We start from the raw sequence: 19,299 nt of genomic DNA on the forward strand, positions 1-19,299 counted from the left end.
GTTTTGTTCCTAAAAAGCTCTCTTATGTCTTCTACCGGTGCTATTCCTTGAAGAATCTCAAGATTCGGTATTGTAGAAGTTGCTGCCTTCTCTTGTTATCAAAGGTGCTGATGATCTAAACCTTCAAGGGTGGTTTTGGAGTCACAAACAGGAGAGTTTGTGTTGCTAAACCTTTGAGTGGGATCTCAAAGTCACAAACAGGGGTGTTTGTGTTTTGCAAAGGTCAAAGAAAGAAGGAGTTTGTGGATTCGAAACTTACACATGGTCGTGTCAGTAAGTTCTACTGGTGGGTAGCAATAAGAAGTCGAGCGTGGGGGCTTGTAAGTCTTATTGTATAAACTTCAATTCTTTCTAGTGGATTTGCTTTTTACCTTGAGGATAGCTAGGTTAAATCCTCCCCAGATTTTTTACCGGTTTGGTTTTCCTGGGTGATCATATCATTGTCTTATTTATTTTCTGCTGCTATGCATGATATGATTGTTTGATTGTGATAACCTAGACTTGGAATTTGGACTAAGTAACAACTTGGCTAATTAACTAGGTTAATCCAATTGTGTTTTAAGGGGTCTAAAAACTAACACTCTCCCAATTTTCTATCCTCTCACTTTTCTACTTCTCCAACCAAATGGACCCTTAAAATTTGTTGTGAAAATGTTATAAACATAACATTTCTTTTAATATAAAAATAGAAGGTAGGAAAATCGGTTATTAAAGGTAGGAACTGAAGCATTCGATGATGATGTGTCCCTTTTTTTCCCCAAGTGTTAGAAAAATATTGTGAGATTTTTGTTATGTATAGCCAAATAAGAGACTTTCTTTTATTTGGCTATACTATTTTTATCATTTATTGGATGCAATTTTTTGTTATATACGTAGACTTTTCTTCAATCAGCTCTAAGCTATGTCATACTAGTTAATTATTTTTTATTAGATTTAAATTTTAAGAAATTAAGTGTTGGATGAGGAAGTGTCGTAGATTCATGATTTACTAATAAAGATCATGCAGTAAAAACGCTAGATTCCTGGCCTTTACCCTGATATTGGGTTGAAGGAAGTTCAGGAACTGTATAATATATAATCTATATATATATATATATATATATATATATAAAACCAAAGCTTTTGAAACTCTCACAACTTTCCACATCAGCATTAATTAAATTTAAAAAAAACATTAATTAAATTATAAAAAATAACAATAAGAAGCCCAAAATATTTTTCTAAAATCATAAAAAGCAAACCCGATACCCAGTACCCACAAACCCTACGCTGATTCCTCTCTTTCTCTCTCTCTCTCTCTCTCTCTTTCTCTACCTTTCTCCCCAAAACCCAACTCTGAATTTCAATCCCAAATGCCATCGGTCTTTATCTCTCACCTTTCTCTGAATCTCCATCGGTCTTTATCTCTCACCTTTCTCTGAATCTAACCAGGGTTGTTGACATCGCCACCGTTGAAGGCGAAAGTGGCCTCCACAATCGCCTCCTAGCCCGTCCATTAGTCTGACCCAGCCGACTGAGCCGTCCTTCAGAAAACCCGATCGTTGCTTTGTGGTGTGCTTCTTTTCCTCTTTCTCTTTCCTCTTAATTGATTTTTTGTTTTCTGCGGAGTTTCTACATCTTCTTCTTCCTTTGTTGTCAGAGTTATACCAAAGAAGAATCATTAAAATCCTGGTATTGAATTTTTTTTTAATGCAATTTTTATTGGATTTTTATTTTCCTAGGATTCTTTAATTTGGTTTTGATTCTGGGTTTGTTTTGGTTTGATGTATGGTATTTTTTGTTGTATTTATCTTACATTGGTTTTCCTTTTCTATAATTTATTATACGGGCATTGTAAACATAAGTTAGTTTTGTACATTATGAAACAGTAAACAAGTTTAATGGGTAATATAATCTTTCGGTTTTTTATATGCTAGACTGTGGAATGTTATGTTGGGGCTACTGCTATTTTGCATTTTGTGGCGATTTTATTTCTGTTTTGAAGGTTTGGGTAGGTTAGTCTCAAGAAATTCTCTCTATGATTTTCTCTAAATCTTATTTTTTGAGTTTCAGTTTCAGGTAATGATGATGATGCCAATTACTCAGTCCCAATGCCAACTGAATCCTAGCAGAGGTGTGGTTGCCTTTTCGGTTGTCACCGTTGGCATCACCAGGTCTATCTCTATCTCTCTTTTTCTAATTTTGGACTGTTTAATAAATAATGGAAACCCGTAGTTCTAATAGTTCTTCACTGCATGAGAAGAGAAAAGAGGCCAACCCCATCATCCTCAAAGTGTTTGACAAAATGCCTGGCTTGGAGGCATGGCTTATAAACATAGCTTTTGACCTTAACATAGTCCAAGTTTGTTTTGGATTGTGTTTATCAGTGAATAACTAATGGACTAAGAAAGCTTAGTTATAATCTATAATCAATTCAATTTAGTAGATTCTTTTTTAATTCTCAAATATAAAATTGTTTGCTTATTGTCTTCCTTGATTTTGTACTCAACCGTATATCATGGTTTAGATTGATTTTATTAGGTATGCATTTATTTTTTTAATTGATTGAAAAAAAAAATTAAAAGTCTTTGTTTCTCAATAATTTATAAGATCCTTCTATAGTGGTGGCTATTTCAAGAGATGCTTTAAGTTCAAATCAATATGTGTCAAATTACCTAGCCAAAGCATCCGACAACTATAATTATGAAAAACAATAACTCAGCCCTCAAAAAATGTTTGAATTTTGGCAGTGTTTAAATTTTCAATGTAGATTTAACAATGTTTCTTTCTCATTGTAATTTGTGATATATGTTAATGGTGATTTTAGGGTCCTCCAACTCATGAAAGTATGCAAGATTTATGTTTCTTTCTCATTGTGTTTCTTCCAACCCAGATGGATACAAGAAGAGAGAAGTTTTGATGCTAAGGTTGACAGTCATAAGTGGAGAGATTCCTAATCCAATTAAGTTTCCAATATATATTCTCTTTGGATCTGCTGATTTTTCATACTTTACATTGTTTTTGGGCAGAACTGGTAACTGGTAAGTTCAAAATGCTCATTTTCTTTTGTAGTAGCTCTAATCTTGTGCTTTCTCTGTCATATGTCTCTTCTGTTGTTGACCATTTAGCGAGGCCATTTATAAGTGAAATGAACCTTCTGTGTATTCTTGCATTGTCATCACTATGTTAGTTCTATTTTTTTTAGTGTATTACATCAATGTTGGTGTGTATCATATTTCTATGTTTCTTATTTTACTCATTGATTATTTAGTGAAATATGATACCGAAACATTGAGCATGTGTGTGAATTTAATTAGTAACGTATATATGAAAAGTTAATTGTGTAATTTTCTTTTAGTGTTATTAGTGTGTGGTTGATGCATTGCTGTCTATATAAAAGGTTTTAATTCTGCATTGTTTTGGTTTGTGACTTTTAATATCTCCCCCAAATTATTTCTCCCCCAAATTCCGATACTTCCTACCCAAGGACCTCTACATTTTTCAAGTATGTTGGCAAATACAGAACCCTATATTATAAATAGTTTTTTTTAGAGATTATTTGTTACAATCGCAATTCACGGCTTAAGATTTGTATAGTTTGATAGGTGATTTTACTAATAGGCTTTGGCTTTAGGATTTATTTTATTTTATTTATGTTAAGTTCTATAAAAGGAGCACTGTTATTTGTTCCTATGATTTAATTTGTTGTATTGGTTGGTATGTGATTTTACTAATAGGTTTTGGCTTTGGGATTTTTGTTTCTAACATGTATTCGAATCTAAATAAATTAGGTTTCGTATGTCAAGTGCTATAAAAGGAGTAATGTGGGTTTGAAGGTTTTGTCTTGGTTATCTTTGTGTTTGTTCTCTATGTGTAAAATTTGGTCTATTGATCCAACTTTTTAAAAAGTTTTCTTCTTCAAAATGTTATTTTTCTGCACTATTTTTCTACATAAAATCTGCACTATTTTACATCTAAAATCTGCATTTTTTTTACAACCAAAATTTACACTGCACTGTTTCATAAAAATCTGCACTGTAATTTTATGCATTGTTTTTAAATAACTGTCTGTATTAAGTACTTTTTAGCACCTATGATATAACCAATTTTCTATTTTGTATGTCAAGTTCTATAAAAGGAGCAATGTGGGTTTGAGGGTTTTGTCTTGGTTATCTTTGTGTTTGTTCTTTATGTGTTTGTTTCTAATAGATTTCTCAACCTATTCTATTGACAGGCTTACATCAGTGGTATTTCAAATGAATGTGACAATAAGATGGTGATTCTACAAAGTTTCAAAAAGTTGATGTTGAAAGCAATGTACAACTCACACCAACATCTGTAATCAAGGAAAATAAAAGGAGTTATTCAGTGGCTACTGTGAAGCAACAAAGGAAGAAAATACAAATAATACTTTAAAGTTGTCTTTCAATTTATTTCAAATATTAATTAAGTAGTTCTTTAAATTTGTGTTTCATATGTTGATTGGATAATTAAGGATGTTAAGGATTGGAATTTTAATTTTAATTTTAATTTAAGTTTGATTTATATTTTTCATTATGTAATTTAATGTTTTATATCAAGGATAGAAAATTCTGAGGCTGGAATCTTAATAAACAATCAAAGAGGAAGAGACAAATAATTGTTAACTTCTACATACATAATAGTTTTCCCGTGCATCGCACGGGTTATCGACTAGTTATGTATACAACTTAAACTTGGTGATCAATGGTTCTTCAAATTCAACCACTCCTTTAGAACTTGCAATTAAAAACCCAATACCCAGTAACACCCTAGATTTTCTATTAATATTTTTAAAAGTTCAAAATATAACTAAACCAAAAGAATAATTAGCACAACTTAAAATCAAAAAAAAAAAAAAAAAAAAAAAAAAAAAAAAAAAAAAAAAAAAGCCCAGCACGCGAATTTCATTGCTTCATTTATTTATGTTAAGCCATTTACAATTTTTTTAATATATTTATTTTAAAGCAAATTTGCAATTAAAAAGCCTTAACAGGTATGCTTTATAGCTTGGAAATAGAAGACTCTAATAAACAGAAAATTACAGTTACAGACCTGAAATTCAAGCTTTACAACTCCGAAAGAAAAGTTCTTCCTCTCCGGAGATTCGCGTTTTGATATAAAAATGAAATTTTTGAAAGAGAGAGAACCGACCAATAGGTGAAATGCAAATTTGGACTTCTTCATGATATAGAATTTTATCATATTGATGTGTAGCTAATGAGGCCATTCATATATTCATTTAGGAGATGGTTAAAATTTACCAATTACATTAATTACCACATCAATTTATAAGTTTTAATTTACGTAAAACCTGCAAACCTTTAACATTTTCCTTGATAAAAAAGCTTTTAATTGTAAAAATTACAGTAATTTGGAGGTAGAAATAGAATAGCCCCCCACCCACAAGTCCTTTTTGGTTTTAATTAGTAACTATTATGGTCAAAATGTATTGTTGCCCTAGTAGTCCTTGAAGTTTTAGTCCTTTTAATCCTTAAACTTTAAAAAATTTGCCCTATTGGTCCATTGGTCAACTTCCAAAAAATTTTTCCCTGTGTTTAATGGAGTTATGATATCTCAATTTTTAAAGTGATGTGATAATTTGTTATTAATTAAACATCAACGCCAACTCACAATTTAAGTCTTCTCAAAAAAACAAAAAAAGAAACTCACAATTTTAGTTCTCAAACACTAAAAGATTAAGGTCATGTTTGGTAACTATTTTCATTTTCTATTTTATTTTTCTTGTTTTTAAGGAATTTTTTTTTTTTTTTTTAAGATGAAAAACAAGTTAGGATAGTTAAAAGAAAAAAAAAAATTAGGAAATTTCTTTGGTAATTATTTTGAAAAAGTTGAATTTTATTTTGTTTGGTTAATTTAAAACATTTTGTCAATTCATTCTAATTCAATAATATGTTTTTTTCAAAGTATTTAAAATAAATTCACCTAGAGGAATTATAAAATCAAATGATTTGTATATAACATTCAAGCCTGAACTTTAATCATACATGGCTAAAACTATATTACAACACAAAAAGATATTACAGAATTCAACAACAAAAAGAAGAAGAAGAAGTAGAAGAAGCAAATACTTTACAATAACAACTGTAGGGTCGCAATTTGGGGCCCAAGCCCAAAATGTATGGAGTCTTGGTCCAATGAGCCTAATACAATGAATTTGTAGAGAATGGGTCAAAGAACTAGGTCCTAACAAATTGGACAACGGCTAGTATTGGACTAAATGACAATCAAGCACAAATAAGAGATATTGATGTCAGTGGACTTTCAGTCCGAAGAGGCCACAATTATTGTATATTGATCACAGTTGGATACTAAGACAGTTTAGATAGCTACAATGTTCTCTCCCTATTTTTCTGATCCCCCTTCCATGAAGAGTCTTCCACCTTATATATCTTCTTTTGAGTCATCTTCGCCCTCCATTTGTTGATTATCTGAGCCCTTACTTGAGTACCATCAGCCACCTTTCCTAGCTCTCTGTGAGTTGCGGTAGCCAAGGTAGCACTGTTCAGAGGTCTTCTCCACATAAATGCGGCTAGTAAAGTAGCTGTTGTGCATTTAATGCAGTAGTGTCAGCCTTCTCTTAGATATTTTTAGGTTCTCTTCCTTCTCACATGTCTATGAAGCACATCCCTATGATTGAACCTTCTCGATAGGTCACTTTAATTGCTGGGTTATATATTTTGAACCATATTCATTAAGTCTGAGCAGTATGTACTCCTCGGACAGCCATTCATTTGCTCTCCACTTATGGAACTTGGTCTGAGAATATCTCATAATTATTTGCTTCTCCTTGGACCTATTCATCCCCTCGGATAAAGCTCAAGACCCAATAGACAATCTTGGGCCCTTGCCCCTACAATAGCCCCTCAAAATCTCGGGTTTCTTTTTATCCGAGAAGAAGAGTGAGGTTTTGATTTTTTAAAAACTAATACCATTTGATTTTGTTGCTCACACGTGTGGAAATTCAGTTTTTTGTGCATTATGGTTATCTCTGACGTTTCGCTGCCCACAAAGCATCATTAATTGCTCCAGGCGGCGTGTTGTTCCCTAGATCCAATGGCAAAGCTCAGATCCAACGACTGGGACTCTTCCTGGAAATTTGAGCAGGATAACTCCCTCTCATTTCCATTTCCTATATAAAGCCTTGAGGGAATGAATTCTTTTTTTACTTTACCAATCGTCAAGCTCCATCGCTCTAACTTACAGAACTCTCTAAACTGCAAAGCTTTTGAAACCTTTTCTTCGATATCTCTTCGTAAGTCTTTTAAAAACAACAGAGATAAACATACTTATTCCCGTAAGTTCTTGTTCTTTTATATTCTCCCTTTTAATCTCGGCCATCCTCCTCGGCCTTCTTTTCTTTCATTTTAGAAACTTCTTTTTGAGGTATTTCCGCTCATTCAAATGGGTAGATTTAAGTATTTGGTAGATTCTCTGGCTAGCATGGAGAGCTTTAGGGCCAGGTACCACATCCCCCCAGGTGTAGGTCTACAGTACTATCCCCCAGAAGGTGTACTTTTGGATAGAAAAAGGGGTGAAGTTGTCATTCCGATGATTGCCTTTATAGAGGGAGGAATGACACTTCCTATGGGTAGAATAACTAGGGACTATCTACTCAATCATAGATTATTTCCACATCAATGTGCTCCCAATATGTTTAGGGTCTTAGGCTGTATAGATGCACTAAACGACTAGATGAACCTCGGTCTCACATGGCACGATGTTGCCCATCTGTACAAGTGTCACTCCCTTTCAGAAGGATATTACCTCAAATCTCAGTCCGATGAGGTGAGACTAATATCCTGCCTCCCAAAGTCCAACAAAGGCATGGAGGACGATTACCTAGTTGTCTCTGGGGGATGGCATGGCGATCTTCATTGCCCAGTTAGGGCAGGAATACTAGGTGGGGTACCCTAGGACCAGGTCTATCGGCCGAGACCTTAGTTTTCTGAGCTCTCTCTGTTCATTTTTGATAGTCTGCCTCCTCGGATAATGTTCATTATTGGTTTAACAATGTTTGTCTTCTTAGATATTTTTGCAGATAAAGAGCACGTCTCTCCAAAGCTCAGCTTTGTTAACTTCCCCGGGCTCAACTTTTTGTTGAAATTGGAGATATTCGCGAGTGAGGACAATCAGTTGCGGGCTGCTCACCTTATCTTAGGTTACAAGCCTTTGTCGTGCATCTACCTAGATGCATGCCAAGCACTGAGAGCAGGTAACCCCCGTCTTGCTCGGATAGACGTTTCCAAGCCAGGTTTCCTCGTAAGGCGGGATCTACCTCCCGTGGTATTGCCTGCTTAACTGAACCCTCTATAATTTGCAATACCGCTTTAACAAGTTCCACTTGCAGCTGTACCAGCAGCGGAAGAGATAGCCTCCTCCTCACACTTGTCACTTGAGAAGGAGATAGACAAATTTCAATTTGCTAAGGAGGAGAGAACTCCAGAGAGGCCTGTGGAGATTTTGGACTCTGAGACAGAGTCCGACAAGCTTTCTATAGCTCATCAGCTAGGGCAGACTACTACTTTCGTTGAAACAAGCTCCGAGGAAGTAGAGGTTATGGACCTTAAGAAGAGGCCAAGCTTAAGGGGTCTGATGGCTAACAGGGGTAAGGAAGCAACTCCACCTAAAGCTCCTAAGACCCTAACCTCTGCCAACCTTCCTCCTCCCCGTCCTCCTCCTCCTGTTGACCAAGGTCCGCGCATCAATCCCGACCTGAAGAAGAAAAGACCTCCTCAGGAGTTGGAAGAGGGGGAGATGCCTCCACAGAGGGATGCAAAACAAAAACAAAAAAATAAAAGACCCTTAAGACAAGAGGTCAAAGTCTGTGGAGAGTTGAGACGACGTTGAGACACGTCGTCAGCAGCGCACGTGGGCTCCTATGATAGAGATGGACAGGGCCCCTATTCCCTATGAGTCCATGATAAGGGAATCCAGTAGGGGGCACTCCATGTACTTGGCCCAAGCCTTAGAGCAGCCCTTCCTCCTCCTAAAGGATATGGATGCCCTTAGTCGGATAAGGCAACCTGACCTGTTTATATCTCTAAAAGGAGACCTCGCAATGGTGAATACAATTTCATCTGTATCTCAACTCATTTTCCTTTTCCATTCATATATATTCTTTATGTGTAATCCTCTTGTTGTTTTATGCAGGTCACTCAACAATCTTCCTGGTCGATGAATGCGTCAAAAGCGCCCACAATAAATTCGAGGCCGAGTCTAACTTCTGACGCGAGGTGGAGAAGGCGCTTGGATCTATCAAGAAGGAGAAGACTTAGCTGGCCAAGAAGCTCAAAACCTCTGAGCATAAATGTCAAAACGCCTTGGCAGGGCTTGAGATCGCCGAGTCTCAAACTGAGGACCAGTGCAAGCTTCTTTTCACCACAGAGCTGAATCTAGCCACAGAGAAGGCTACGGTTTTGAGCCTGAAGGCCGAGCTGGAAAAGGCTAAGGTAGAGGCCCAAGCGGTCAAGGAAGCTACTCAGGTCGCAAAGATAGCAGCCTATGAGTAGGGATGCTCGAGACAAAGCAGAGGTTGGCTGAAGAGGTAGCCGAAGTGTGTAGGGACTACTGCACTGTGACCTGGAATGAGGCTCTTAATAGTGCAGGGGTCCCGGCAGACTCTAAGCTGAGGAGAGCAGAGAGAGTGTATTTTACAAAGCCCATCAGAGAGATCCCAATCGACCTTTCCTCAACTGCTTTGCCCTTACCTTCTCTTGAGCAAGTTCCCAGCTCTTAAGATCTTACCGTTAACGTTGGGACCTCTACTAGAGCAGGTATGGGTAAAGAGGGCCTTCCTCCAGCCAGTGATGCTTCGTCCAAGGATACCCTCACCATTAGGGACGTGATCTCTCAGGCTAAGGTAGCTGAGAAGCCTAAAGATGGGGATGCCCAGTCCAAGACTGCCACTACTAAGGAGGATCCCCATCCAAAGAAAAAGTAGTTATAGGGTTTTACTTTTCTTGTTTTCTTTTCCCGAGATTTTTGTAGCTTGTAATATATTTTTGAAGTTAATGAATGAACCTTTCCTTTTACTCTCCAAATCTTAATTTTGCGCTCTTAGAATTTGTCATTATTATCGCAAACGAGTTTAATAATGTATTCAGCAATAAAGAGTTGCTATCCACTTATACCATGGATTAATCCTCATATAATAAGTATTGAATTTAGAAGAGATAAGTAATATACCTTGTATCTTGAGTTCTGTTTAGCATTTATAAGAGTGCTCTTGTGTGTCAAAAGTAGTTAATTTCCCCTAAGCCTGTGGTTCGAAGATCCATGCAGGACTTAGGTTCTATTTAATACTTGAGAAGATGTCCGAAGTAGTTAATTTCTCCTAAGCCTGTGGTTCGAGGAATCATTTGGGACTTAGGTTTTGTTTAAATACATGGCTAGATATCTAAAGTAATTAATTTCCCCCAAGTTTGTGGTCCGATGAGCCATCTAAAACATAGGTTCTGTTTAAATACTTGGAAGGATGTCTAAAGTAATTAATATCCACTAAGTCTGCGATCCGAGGAGCCATCTAGGACTTAGGTTCTGTTTATATACTTGAAAGGATGTCTAAAGTAATTAATTTCTGCTAAACTTGTGGTCCGAGGAGCCATCCGGGACTTAGGTTCTGTTTAAATACTTGAAAGGATGACAGAGTAATTAATTTCCCCTAAACCTGTGGTCCGAGGAATTATTCAGGATTTAGGTTCTGTTTAAATACTTGAAAGGATGACAGAATAATTAATTTCCCCTAAGCCTGTGGTCCTAGGAGCCATCCAAGACTTAGGTTCTGTTTAAATACTTGTAAGGATGACAAAGTAATTAATTTCCCCTTAGCCTGTGGTCCAAGGAGCCATCCAGGACTTAGTTTCTGTTTATATACTAGGATAGATTGAGAGACAAGAAGCACAAGGCCTTCATACAATAAAAGAACTTATTGAGAAAGGAAATTTTCATTAATAATAGTACATTTTCAAGTTGTTTACATTCCAAGGGCGTGGTATAACATTCTCATCTAAATCTTCTAGAAAATATGCCCTAATACCAGCCACCGAGGTGATGCAATATGGCCCTTCCCCATTTGGTCCCAGCTTCCCCCATGCTGGGTTTTTAGCATTGCCCAGAACTTTCCTCAACACTATGTCCCCCGGCACTAATGGCCTCAGCTTTACTTTGGCATCATAACCTTGCTTGAGTTTGTGTTGGTAGTATGCTAGTTAGACCATTGCTTTTTCCCTTCTTTCTTCAATAAGGTCCAAGCTTTTTTCTAGCAGCCCATCATTGCTGCTCAGACAGAATAAGTTGGTTTTAGTGTTGGCAAACCCATTTCTGGAGGAATAACAGCCTCAGTTCCGTAAGTCATCGAGAAGGGGGTCTCTCTAGTTAACCTGCGGGGTGTGGTTCGATATGTCCACAAGACATGTGGTAATTCTTCCACCCACCTTCCCTTCGCATCATCTAACCTCTTCTTAAGTCCATTCACTATGACCTTGTTAACAGCCTCAGCTTGCCCATTTCCCTGGGGGTAGGTTGGGGTAGAATATCCATTCGTAATCCCCAATTCGCAACAGTACCTCTTAAAGGCCTTACTATCAAATTGGAGACCATTGTCCGAGATGAAGGAGAGAGGGACCCTAAACCAAGTAACATTTTTCTAGAAAAACTTTTTGACGGCCACATCTTTGATATTCGCTAGAGGTTCAATTTCGACCCATTTAGTAAAGTAGTCAGTGCTGATGAGCAGATATCTTTTATTCTCTGCTACCTTAGGAAATCGCCCCACGATATCCAAGCCCCACTAAGCGAACGGCCAAGGGTTGGACAGCGGATTCCTCCTGGTTGATGTATGTTTGACGTAAACCTCTGACATTGGTCGCACTTCTTCACGTATTCGTGTGCTTCTTTCTACATGTTTGGCCACCAATAGCCTTGGGTGATGGCCCTATGGGATAAGGACCTGCCTACTATATGGCTTCCATAAATTCTTTCGTGTAATTCCTCCAAGATTAGTTCTAAGGCCTCAAGGTGTATGCAGAGCAAGTATGGTCCAGAAAAGGAGCGTTTATACAGCTTCTGGTCCTCGGATAGACAGAACCAAGAAGCTTTTCTTCGTATCTTGTCAACTTCGTTCTTCTCTTCGGGTAAGATGTCTTCTTTCAGAAATAGTACCAAAGGGTCCATTTAGCTAGGTCCCATTTTGGCGTGGTGGACATGGACCGCTTCTCTTTTCGTCACCTAGGGTTTGTATAAATCTTCCACAAGGATGACCTTAGGTAAACATTAAGCCCAGGAGGTGGCAAGTGTGGCCAAAGAGTCGGCATGTGTGTTTCCACTTCTAGGGATGTGAAGTAAGCTAAAAGAATCGGAATGTGATCGTAGGCATTTAGCTTGATCTAAGAATTCTTGCATTCTTTCATCTCTTGCTTCTAACTCCCCATATACTTGGCCCACAACAAGTCTTGAGTCCGAGAACATGTTTACAGCTTTTTCGTCTAGTTTTAGAACCATGGACATTCCTTCTAGTATGGCTTTATATTCGGCCTCATTATTCGTGGCCGAAAAGCCCAATTTTAGTGATTTTTCGATGGTAATCCTTTCAGGGGAAACCAGGACTAGCCCCACACCAGAGCTCCTTTGGTTTGCTGCGCCATCAACATATACCTTCCAGCAAGTGGGCCCTTATAGAGAGATTGCGCCAACTGATTTTTCATCCATGCCTTGCACCCCTACTTCTTCTTCTAGCGAGGGTTCAGCAAATTCAGCCACTAGATCTGCAAGGACTTTGCCCTTCACGGAGGTACAAGGCATGTACATAATGTTAAAAGCCCCTATAGTCGTACCCCACTTAGCAACTCTCCCTGTATAATCAGCACTTCGGAGTATGGACCTGAGTGGGAGTTGGGTTAGAACAATAACTGTGTGTGCTTGGAAGTAATGGGGAAGCTTTCGTGTAGCTTGAACCACCACTAGGATGGCCTTTTCTAGTGGTAGGTAGCGAGTCTCAGCCTTATACAATGATTTGCTCATGTAATAGACTGGTCATTGTACACCGTTGTCCGTTCGTATCAGCACTAGGCTTACTGCATGAGGAGCCATAGCAATGTAGGCGAACAAGACTTCATCAGCCTTAGGACTAGACATGATTGGTGGCCGAGACAGATACTCTTTAAGTTGTTGGAAGGCCAAAGCACATTCTTCGGTCCATTCAAATCTCTTCCATTTATTCAATAAGAGGAAGAAAGGTCTACACCTATCCGTCAACCAAGAAATAAAACGGTTTAAAGCAGCAATTATACCGGTAAGCTTTTGGACCTCCTTGGGATTCCAAGGTGGTTGCATGTTGTGGACAACCCTGATTTGATCGGGACTGACCTCGATCCCCCTGTGAGTCACCATATAGTCCAAGAATTTTCCTGATCCTACCCCAAATGAACATTTGGACGCGTTGAGACGCAGCTTGTGTCTCCTCAAAATTTCAAAGATGTCGCCGGGGTCTCTCACATGTTTGGACACCACTTTACTCTTTACCACCATGTCATCTATATAGACTTTAATGTTCTTACCCAGCTGCGGCTCAAACACTCTGGTCATCATTCTCTGGTAGGTGTACCCTATGTTTTTCAAATCAAAAGGCATAACCTTGTAATGGTAGTTTCCAATAGGAGTGACAAAAGCTATCTTTTTTTGGTTGTCTATGGCCAAGGGTATCTGATGGTATCCTTGAAAGGTATCTAAGAAGCTCATCTGAGGATGTCCAGCGGTCGCGTCCACCAACTGATCTATCCGGGGCATAGGGAATGGATCTTTTGGGCAGGCTTTATTCAGATCTGTGAACTCTACACAGACTCGCCATTTTCCGCTCTTCTTCTTCACCACTACAGTATTGGCCAACCACTCAGGGTAAAAAACTTCTTAGATAGCCCTTGCTTTCTTAAGCTTCATTACCTTGTCCCTAACAACGTTAGCATGCTCCTTTGGTAGACGCCGGGGGGGTTGCTTCTTGGGGGTAACAGATGGATTAACGTTTAGGTGGTGGCAGATGAAGCCCGGATCAACTCCTGAGGCCTCGTAGGCATCCCACGCAAACACGTCCACGTTTTCTCTGAGAAAATCAATTATTTCTTCTTTCTCTTGGGGAGGTAGTTCTAAGCCAATTTGAAAGAACATTTCCGGATCAATGCCAACAGAAACCTTTTCTAGATCCTCGCATTTTGCCTCCTTGGTTGATTCACCACCAGGCAATGCTAGGGTGGTTGATTGCTATAAGCCACTTTTAGTAGAGGCCAAGGGCTCAACATTGTGTTGGTGTGAGATGGTGGCCACCATGCACTGTCTGGCCATGGTTTGGTCCCCCATAATCTCTTTAACTTGGCCTTCTAACAGGTACTTCACTTTTTGGTGCAGAGTAGAAGAGACAGCTCCTAGGGCATAAAGCCAAGGCCTAGCTACAATGGCCATGTAGGGTGAATAAGCGTCAACTACGATGAAATCCACCTCCGCCACCTCCAAACCTGTTTATATGGGCAGTCTGATCTGGCCCCTTGGAGTAACGATCTTCCCTTCGAGTAACGATCTTCCCTTCGAAGCTTACCAGAGGGGAATCGTATGCCGTTAAGTCCTCGAGCTTTAAATTTAGCCCCTCGTATAGGTCGAGGTACATTACTTCCACAGCGCTGCCCTGATCTACTAGCACTCTCCTCATATCATATCCTCCAATCCTGAGTGTGACAGCTATAACATCATCATGGAGTTGGATGGTTCCGACCTTATCTTTGTCCGAGAAGCCCAGCACGGGTGAGGCTATCTTCTTGGCCTTTTTGGACTCCCGATCGTCATGTTCGGCAGGAAGTCGAGCCATAGACATTACTTTGGAAGGACAAGAGCTGGTCCTTCCCGGAGCGGCAAGAATGACATTTATCGTGCCTATAAGCGGTCTTAAGGAGGTTTCCCTCCGTGTCTCAGTATTCACCTATCCTTGTTGACCACTGGAATAATGTAGGAGGTGCCTTAATTTTCCCTCTCGGACCAGTTGGTCCAAGTGGTTCTTCAAGTTTCTGTAGTCCTCGGTGGTATGCCTCGACTTTTAGTGGTATTGGCAATACAGGTTTTGGTTGTACTTCATGGGGTTTCTTGCCATCTTATTTGGCCATTTGAAGAATGACTCATTCTTGATTTTCTCCATAACCTGATATATCGGATCTCGGAACACAGTGTTAACTGCCTATGCGTCAGTAGATTCGGATTACTTTGCATAGTCTCTCCTCGGTCAGTTGTTGTTGTTAAATCGGTCTGACTTGAAGTTCCTCCTTCTTGAGGGACAACCTTCACTTTACCCTTGTCCAACTGTTGGTCCTCTTCAACCCTTTTGTACATGTCGATTCGGTCCATGAGTTGATGTAGGTTGGTGACAGGCTTCCCTGTTAGGGATTTTCTTAAACCGTGCTTAGTTGGGAGGTTGCTCTTAAAAGTGCTAATGGTGACGTCATCATAGTTGCCCTCTATCTCATTGTACATCTCCCAATACCTATCCAAGTAGGCTTTTAGGGTCTCCCCTTCTTGCATGGATAAAGACAGAATAAAGACAGAAGGCAATCCAAGGGCCGAGGAACCCTACTACTCGTGATGAAGCGAGAGCTAAAGGCCTGAGTCAGCTGCTTAAAGGAATCTATGGAGTTTGGCCTGAGGCCATCAAACCATCTCATCGCCATCGGTCCCACGCTAGACGGAAAGACTTTGCACATCAAAGCCTCATCTTTGAAGTGGACGACCATCCTCTGGTTAAACTGGCTTACATGCTCTACGGGGTCCGTTTGACCGTTATACATAGTGAAAATAGGTTGATGGAATCGCGGGAAGCTTAGCCCCTTCTATCTTGCATGTGAAGGGTGATTTGGAGATTCGATCCAGGGCCTTGCTTATGGTGTCGTTCACTAGGCCTTTATGGGATGGACTTCTGTGATTGTGTTTATGATGGTGTTCTTCCACATAGGAGAAGGTTTCACTTGGTGGAGTTCTTGACCTTTGCCTATAATTGTTATCCTCTTCAACACTAGTGTCTGAGCTGGAAGGGAGACGCCTCTGTTACGCATGATGCACTTTCCTTTTCAAGTCGTCGATCTCCTGCTGTAGGGCTCTGTTATCGTCCTGCTTTTGGGATACGTGACTTCTCACCTTAGAATGGCTTTTGCTTGTATGGGTAGTACGTATGCTACCCTCTCAATGTTTGTCCTAATCTCTTTCCCGTTCAAGGTTAAGAAAGTTGTCCTGCCATTGAGAACCTACAAGCTCTGTTTGGTGTGGACCTGCCTAGTGTGGACCTGATCCCACCATGTTTAACCGTTGCACTCATGAAAGCACAAGTTCTTCCCACAGAAAGTGCCAATTGTAGGGTCACAATTTGGGGCCTAAGCCCAAAATGTATGGAGTCTTGGTCCAATGAACCCAATATAATGAATTTATAGAGAATGGGTCAAAGAACTAGGTCCTAACGAATTGGGCAACGGATAGTATTGGATTAAATGACAATCAAGCACAAATAAGAGATATTGATGTCAAGGGACTTTCAGTCCAAGAAGGCTACAATTATTGTATATTGATCACAGTTAGATACTAAGATAGTTCAAATTACTACAATGTTCTTTCCCTATTTTTCCAATCCCCCTTCCATGAAGAGTCTTCCACCTTGTATATCTTCTTTTGAGTCATCTTCACCCTCCACTTGTTGGTTATCTGATCCCTTACTTGAGTACTTGTCCCATCAGTCACCTTCCCTAACTCTCTGTGAGTTGCGATAACCAAGGTAGCACTGTTCAGAGGTCTTCTCCACATAAATACGGCTAGTAAAGTACATCCCTATCATTGAACCTTCTCGGTAGGTCACTTTAATTACTGGGTTATATATTTTGAACCATATTCATTAAGTCCGAGGAGTATATACTACTCAGATAGCCATTCATTTGCTCTCCACTTATGGAACTTGGTCTGAGAATATCTCATAATTATTTGCTTCTCCTCAGACCTATTTATCCTCTCAGATAAAGTCTAAGACCCAATATACGATCTTGGACCCTTGCCCGTACAACAACTGTCACACAAAAATAGAGAGATCAAAACAACACAAAATTCAATAAAAAAAATAGCAAATAATTCATAATAACAACCAATTTCTTTTAGTTGAAGTGACAATTAAGCTGCAATATTATGTGTTTTACACGGCTCCTTCTTCTTCTTTTCTTTTTTTTTTTTTTTTTTAAAAAAAAAGAAGATAAAAGATAGAAGATTTTATTAATATAGGGAACTATAAGTAGGTACAACACCATGGTCAAAAATGGCATAGGCTCAGGAACTCCAAAACTACTAGAGAGAAATACACAAAAAAACTGAATCTGCGGCAACTCAAAATAAGTTTTAAAGACAAAACTAAGAGTTCATCATTGCTGCAACTAATCTTTGATTCTCCTCCAAGACACCGATTGCCCCATCCAGATTAGCTTTAGGATGTTGTTGGATCTTTTCAAAATAGAATTTGTTTCTAGCAGTCCATAGCACCCATGACATCATTGCCCATCTGTCCAACTCCAACTGTGATAGTCAATTTGCAAGCTTCCAAAAAAGTGCAAAGAACTCCTGTGCATCATTTGAGCATTTTTGGATTTTTCCTCAGCAAGGCACCCATACATTCCCTGCTAGTTGCTAATAGGCATTCTCATAGAAAATGACCATAGACTCAGTTTGCTAGCAACATATTTCACACCTTGGATCAACCTTAATTTTTCGCCGGTGCAAATTTTCCCTTGTAGGTAGAATATTGGAGCAAGCACGCCACACAAATAGCCGAACTTTAGATGGAACATTTAGAGCCTAGATTTTTTTCCTTAGGGCTCAATCAATTCTTGCTCTTGAATGCTTGACTTGAGTTCTTTCCTTAGAGCAACCTAGTATGTAGTCTTCACTTTTAACAACTTTGCCGAATTTTCCTTCCATATCGAAGTGTCCCAAAAGGTAGTCTTGGACAGAGGAATGGCTAGCATTTCCATTCTAGTCTGATGAGCAACGAGGTCAAATATCTTTTCCTTATCCCATTGCATTGTAGTACTATCAAATAAGTTAGTCACATGCAAGTTATAGGCCAGTCTTCTCCAAGGAACTAAAGTTTATGTTGTTAAGGTTTAAGCCCTAAAATCCAATTTATTGGCATGTCATAAATAATTAAATTGTTTAATTATATGAGCTAATTTATAAATAAACTAATGAGACATTATCATAGTCCTTGAGATGCATTGTATGTGATTTATGTGATTTAGTCACAGAAGATATAAATCACAAGTTCCTTGTAAACTTAAAATATAGTTTATAGTTGGTGATGAAATTGGGCGTTTCACCTGCGAAGACTATAACACATCAACTAGGATGGTTTGTCTTGATCATGGAAATGGAGTTTTCTAGTTGATATATTGATGTGTCTTAAAAGTTAAGACATATTGAATTGGACCGCTATGAGATTAATTATTCAATCAACAACTGTCATCTGAATGATTAATCTCATGTTTTCTAATTTCATAGACTCTTAATCCTAAGAGGATAGCGAACCCGATCATGAAATGTACTTTGATATATCAGGAATAAGATCTAATATTCACAGTCAAAACCTCAGTATGTTGGGTAACCACACACAGTGTTGAGTGAATACATATTTTTAAGATGAAATTCATAATCTTTTTTTTTAAAGACACAAAATATCCCCTTGAGATAAGTTTAATGGAAATTGGTTATTCAGGATGCCCACTTTAGTAAGGAGTTAGTAAAGCTTATATTTATTGAAATTGGATTTCAATAAATGCGAATAACTAAAAGATTAAACCGGGTACTCAAGGATAAAATAATTGTTTACAAAGTGACAGTTCATTATGACTTTGTTCACTGTGGATATTTCATGGAGGGGTCAAATGATATCATTAGAGTCTTGGGATATAATTTATTAATAAGACCTAGAGTGTAATTATATTTATATAGTGGTATTAAATATAATTAATGGTAACTTTGGACCTGTCAAGAGTTGACAGATAAGCCTAAGGCCTATTGGAGCTAGTCTTATTTGTTCCCTTTGGTCTCATCTCAACCCACAAACTAAAGCCCAATTGGGTTGGCCCAAAATGCTAGCCCAATTAGGTAATCAGTTATGTATAAGAAGATAAACACACTGAATTTTGTAGATATATATCATGGAAATGGTGTGTTTGTGAGTGTAAGCTATTCTCTTACTATCCCATTGACACATACATGTAAACT

The 19,299-nt window shown here is 38.6% G+C and overlaps 1 protein-coding gene and 1 long non-coding RNA gene across 3 annotated transcripts in view; one reads left to right on the forward strand and one right to left on the reverse strand.

The window, feature by feature from the left end:
• The window catches only part of LOC115985863, a 73,262-nt gene that overhangs the window by 40,965 nt on the left and 12,998 nt on the right, over positions 1-19,299 (reverse strand). The gene's annotated exons all lie outside the window — the stretch shown is intronic.
• Positions 1,464-4,378, forward strand: LOC115984258. 2 transcript variants are annotated; one of them, XR_004090456.1, is made up of 3 exons: positions 1,464-1,551; positions 2,053-2,153; positions 4,214-4,378. It is a non-coding gene; the product is annotated as an uncharacterized LOC115984258 (long non-coding RNA). The 2 variants fall into 2 exon arrangements; XR_004090455.1 differs by lacking the exon at positions 4,214-4,378 and adding an exon at positions 2,873-3,002.

Source organism: Quercus lobata, chromosome 4 (genome assembly GCF_001633185.2).
Source record: "Quercus lobata isolate SW786 chromosome 4, ValleyOak3.0 Primary Assembly, whole genome shotgun sequence".
In the NCBI taxonomy this organism is placed as follows: domain Eukaryota; kingdom Viridiplantae; phylum Streptophyta; class Magnoliopsida; order Fagales; family Fagaceae; genus Quercus; species Quercus lobata.